General features: G+C 44.8%; 1 pseudogene; it reads left to right on the forward strand.

Annotated features, from left to right (window-relative positions):
• The first annotated feature begins 2,854 nt into the window (after positions 1 to 2,854).
• LOC132213284 (leukocyte elastase inhibitor-like) lies at positions 2,855 to 4,101 on the forward strand (annotated as a pseudogene).
• Positions 4,102 to 5,851: the final 1,750 nt, after the last annotated feature.

The following is a 5,851-nucleotide window of genomic DNA, read 5'->3' on the forward strand; positions in this document are numbered from 1 at the left end:
CAACTAAATGCAGGCTGTGGACAAGACACCTTCCAAGAAGGAGAGTCAAATATCAAAAGCCAAAGAGAGGACCGCTAGCTGGTTTGGCTCAGTGGATAGAGCGTCGGCCTGCGGGCTGAAGGGTCCTGGGTTCGATGCCGGTCAAGGGCACATGCCTGAGTTGTGGGCTAGATCCCCAGGAGGGGGTGTGCAGGAGGCAGCCGATCAATGATTCACTCTCATCATTGATGTTTCTCTCTCTCTCCCTCTCCCTTCCTCTCTGAAATCAATAAAGATATATTAAAAATAAAAAATCCAAAGAGAGGAGAAGTGTGGTAGGCAGTTAGATAGACATGAGCAGAGCAAGGGCAATGGGCCAGTACAGAAGGTCACCAGGGTGGAAAGCCCCAGGTCCTAGCAACTGAAAAAACTGGGAAGCAAGGACCTCGCCCCCAGGGTAACCTAACCTTTCATCCCTATCATATCTCTGGTCATGCGGTCTAGGCCTCCTGACCTTTCATGACCCTGGTCATGCAGTTCGCATTCTCCCCTGACCTTTCCTCCCCTGGCATGTCGCTAGTCATGCAGGTTCCACCCCTTTAGAGGGGCCTGGAAAATAGCCCTAAGCATTAAGCCCCCAGGACAGTGAGGTTCTGATCCGCATCAAATACATCTAGACCTCAGTTGTGTTTCAGCTCCAGGACCAGAAAAGCAGCAAAACCAGACAAGCAACACCAAGGCTGACCTCAGGACCAGCTGCGTTGACTAATGACAGCCTGCCCTGGTGCGGGCCAATCAGTGGAGATCATGATCCTGAGAGGACACACCTGGAAAGCTGATGAATATTCTATTGAGATCCTCCCCAGGGCCTCCCCTAAAATCCCCACACTCGAAAGCCCTTAGGACTAAGGACGGGAGCAGGCCCACGCCTTTCATCTTCCCCTCTCCTTCCCCCAGGCTTCCCCCAGGCGCATTACCTTCACCCTTCTCTCTCTTACCTCCAAGGCCCCTTCTTTTGCCTCTGTAACTTGTCTCCTGAGCTCGTTTCTTCTACTGCTCACTTCTTCTACCTCTGTGACTTTCTAAATAAATTTTTTTTTTATAGTGTGAGTCTTGGCTCTGAATTCTTTCTTTGCTAGAACTCTAGTACCCAGGTTGCTGAACCCAGGTCCCATCTGGCCCCAGGTCCCATCTGACCCTATGGGTCTAACACCTGGTGCAGTCCTGGCTGCCGCCAACAGGAGGTCCTGGATCAGGCAGTTAGAAATTCCTGACTGACTTTTCAATTGCAGGAGAACCTCATGGGATTGGGAGTGGAGACAGAAAGTTATGCGACTCTTCCAAGAATGTTGGCCAAGGGCAGAAGGAGGAGAGGCCACCCATCCTCACGATAAAGTTTTTGCTTTTCTGTAGTGTGTGATCTAGTACCTGCCAAGGCACGTGACCCCGCCAGACCCACCACTTCCCTCGGGTGTCTGAGGGAGGCAGGAGAACAGGGTGTGTACACGCAGAGGTCAACATCCAGAAGTGGCTGATGTCGATGCCGATGGCTGGCTTTGCCAAGCATTAGTAGTTCAGGACTTGAATGGTCCTGAAATGTGGGGTGAAGACAACTGCTCGGCAGTACAGTGAGATATTGAGACTTAAATGGCCAATAAGAAGAGAACTGTCTGGTAAGAAAACACAAAACCGAAAGTGAAAGTGTTGTGGTTCGTTTTTATAATTCCTAGTTTAAGGTTCTGGAAAGCAGGCAATCTCCGACACTACTGCTGAGGATTTAAATTGGCACAACCTGATCCACAAGTCACCGAAGAACAACTTAAAAGCTCATGTGACATTGTGATTTTAGTAAAAAGTATATATGGTTTTCACTGGTTCTGGCACAGAGCTCCTAAAACCCTTGGAATTTCCTCAGTGAAGAGGCTGGAAAAGGTGTCTTTTGTTATGTTAATGAAGCGACTTCTGGAAAGCCCCTAGGTCACCTAAGGATAGGAGCTGGTTGCCAGGGCGATAAGCCTTGTGATTGGAAGGGAGAACTTTCAGTCCCGCCCTCCAGGATGAGGGAAGGAGGCTGGAGCAGGAGATTGAATTCAATCACCAAGGGCCACAGATTGAACCAATCATGACTCTGTAATGAGGCCTCCGTAAAAACCGGAGGACGGGGTTCGGAGAGCTTCCTGGCTGGTGAACGTGTGGAGGTGCTGCGAGCACTTGGAAACTCCTTCGGCTTCTCTGTGCATCTCTTCCATCTGGCTGTTCCCGAGTTACATCTTTTTATAATAAACTGATACTCTAGTAAGTATGATGTTCTCTGAGCTCTGTGAGCCACTGTAGCAAATTAACCCAAGGAGAGGGTTGTGGGGACCCCTGATGTTCAGCGAGTCTTTCAGAAGCACAGGTAACAACCTGGACCTGGGATTGGCATCTGAAGTGGGGGACAGTCTGGTGGGCCTGAGCCCTTAACCTGTGGGATATGACGTTAACTCTAGGTAGACAATGTCAGAATTGAGTTGAAATGCAGGGCACCCAGCTGGTATCTGAAAATTGCCTGATGGGGGGTGTGGGGGGCAGGGGACTCACACACTGGAATAGAATTGGAATCAGAATTGTAGTGCTCATTTAGCCCAGCAATTCTGCTTACACAAACGTAGCCTATAAAAGTCATAATGGATATCTGCCAAGGTTTATTTACAAGAATGTTCTCATAGCTTTCTTTAAAAGAGTAATAAACTGGAAACAATGTAAATGTCCAATAATAGGGAATTGGTAAACATATATCTCCATAGAATGCAATACCATGCAGCCATTTAAAATGTTGGGTACATCGTCAGATCCAGAGCCCCTCCCAGGCAGCTAGCAACGGGCCTCTGTCCTGTGTTGTAGCCTCACCATGAAGCAGCTGAGCTTGGCCAACACCCGGTTCGCCGTGGACCTCTTCCGCACCCTGAAGGACAGCAACCCCTCTGGGAACATCATCTCCCCCATGAGCATTTCCTCAGCGCTGGCCATGGTCTTTCTGGGGCCAGAGGCACTACCGAGGCACGGATGTCCAAGACTCTTCACTTCGATGCTGTTAAGGAGATTCCAGTTTTCAGAGTCTGAATGCTGATATCAACAAGCGTGGAGCTCCCTACATTCTCAAACTTGCTAATAGGTTATACGGAGAGAAAACCTATGAGTTCCTCCCTGAGTTCTTAGCTTCAACCCAGAAAACGTATGGTGCTGAACTGGCCAGTGTAGATTTTCAGCGAGCCTCTGAAGATGCAAGAAAGGTGATAAACGAGTGGGTCAAAGGGCAGACGGAAGGGAAAATTCCAGAATTGTTGGCTGCAGGCGTGGTTGATAATATGACCAAACTTGTGCTAGTTAATGCCATCTATTTCAAAGGAAACTGGCAGGAGACATTCAGTAAAAAGGCCACAACTGATACACCGTTCAGATTGAATAAGAAAGACACAAAAACAGTGAAAAGGATGTATCAGAAGAGCAAATTTCCATTTGGCTACATCAAGGACCTTAAGTGCTGGGTGCTGGAACTGCCTTACCAAGGCAGGGACCTCCGCATGGTCATCCTGCTGCCAGATGCCATCGAGGACGAGGCCACGGGTCCGAAGAAGATCGAAGAACAATTGACCCTGGAAAAACTGCAGGAGTGGACCAAACCTGAGAATCTGAGTTCCGTTAAAGTCAACGTCCACCTGCCCAGGTTCCAGCTGGAAGAGAGCTACCACCTCAACTCTCACCTGGCCAGCCTGGGTATAGAGGATCTCTTTAATAGCAAGGCTGATCTGTCTGGCATGGCAAGAGCCAGAGATCTTTTTATATCAAAAAGTATCCACAAGTCTTTTGTGGAAGTTAGTGAGGACGGCACAGAGGCAGCAGCTGCCACAGCCGGAATTTTAGTGGTGGGTTGCGCGCTTATGCCAGAAACTGAAAATTTTGTGGCCGACCATCCATTCATTTTTTTCATTCGACACAATCCCTCAACTAACGTTCTGTTCTTAGGCAGACTTTCTTCCCCTTAGAGACTGTGGAAACCCAAGGTCAAGCTCAGAGCTGTATCACTGGCCCTTTCAAAGATATATGAAAGTTATATATCTTCTACAATAAATCTACCACCCCCCCCCAAAAAAAAAATCTGTAACTTCCTTCGTAATGTCAGCTCTGCGGGCTGTTTACACCCATTAATTTGGGATAGGTATCTATTTCCCTTTTTTTTATATTGAAAAATTTAGTGATTGCTTTTGAATGCACCAAGCAGATATGTAGACTCTTGACAGTGTAGTAAACGAAGAAACTGCTGTACTCTCTCTCTTTTTTTTTTTTTCGGAACACCTTGTCACACCACCGATTGAAGCAAAGCAACACAACACACTGCCGCTTCACCCAAAAGCGGTGTTTTTCCTTTGCCCTTTCTTGACGGCTCAGTGGTGCTGTACTGTCTTGATAGCCATGAGAAAAATTATAGTACTGTGAATTGTTTCACAGATAGACTTCTGGAAGCAATCATAGAGAGACGGTCATTGCTGAAGGGAGGCTTAAAAACAGACATTCAATTGAAATATAGGAGAGCAGCCCAATTAAGGGTTGGATTATAAAGATAAATTTGCTTTGGCCAGTGTTTCTGACCCTTTGTTCTACAGGATTAGTGTTCTGTTATAGCCCCTCTGATTTCAAACGATTAAAGAGCTTATTTTTCCTTTAAAAAAATAAAATAAAATGTTGGGTAGATGACTATTTAAGAACCCAGAAAAGTGTTTACAATACATTATTAAATTAAAAAAAAAATCCCAAAAGATAATGAGTATATTAAATGTGTATGTATGCGTGTGGATGTGCATATACATACTCACACATGCACTTATACTAGTATATACTCAAAAGACTGGAAGATTGTACATCAAAATAGTAACCCATGCAAATGAAAGACTGGAGAATATGCACCAAAAAGGAACAGTAAGAAATTTCTGGGTAGTATAATGATGGTAGTTTAAATTTACCTTTTGTTTTCTAAAACATTTATGTATAGCTTTTGTAATTAAAAATTACTTTGAACATAATGAAAATAGTTTAATATAACAAAAGTGCTTCATATAACAAAAGTCTTTTTAAATATAAAAGTAATAGAATCTGATCATTAAAAATTAAGGAAAAATTAAGTGTTCTATGCCCCTAATTCTTCGAAATCAAATTTCCCATAGGAAATCACAAATAATTTTGTTATATCGCTGTAGACTTTTTCTATATAAATATATGTACACTTTTCAAAGTAATTGAAAACTTGTTTTTTATTTTAGCTAAAGTGGAAGGCCAGGTCAGAGGTCTGCAAACTTTTCCTGTAAAGCTCAATAGTAAATATTTTAGCTTTGTGGTCAGTCTCTATTGGAGATTAGTCAATGCTGCCATTATAGTGTAAAAGCAGCCATAAAATAATATGTAAACAAATGAGTATGGCTGTTTTCCAATAAAACTTTATTTACAAAAACAAGCAGTGGGCCAGACTTGGCTCATGCGCCATAGTTTTCAGACCCCTGGACTTAGGTGAACAAATAAACAAACAAAATGCCAACTTTCTGAGCCTGCTGGCCAAAGAAGACAGCTTATTTGGTTCCTGTTCCATGTTTACATCAGCTGCAGTTCCAATGTCCATGTTTCTGGGTTGCCACATAATACTTCTTCCTGTTCAACATCAGTAATAATGATGCCCTTTACTTCCTGATTTACCCACGTTCAACCTAGGGTCCACATAGCAAGGGCCACCCCACCAGGCTATGTGGATGTGGGTCCCACACCAACCTACTGGGATCAGCCACTCTGGTACCACCCATTGAGCACTCACTGTGGGCAAGGCACTGGGTTGCTATTGCAGCCT

This window comes from Myotis daubentonii, chromosome 12 (genome assembly GCF_963259705.1).
Source record: "Myotis daubentonii chromosome 12, mMyoDau2.1, whole genome shotgun sequence".
Taxonomy (NCBI): domain Eukaryota; kingdom Metazoa; phylum Chordata; class Mammalia; order Chiroptera; family Vespertilionidae; genus Myotis; species Myotis daubentonii.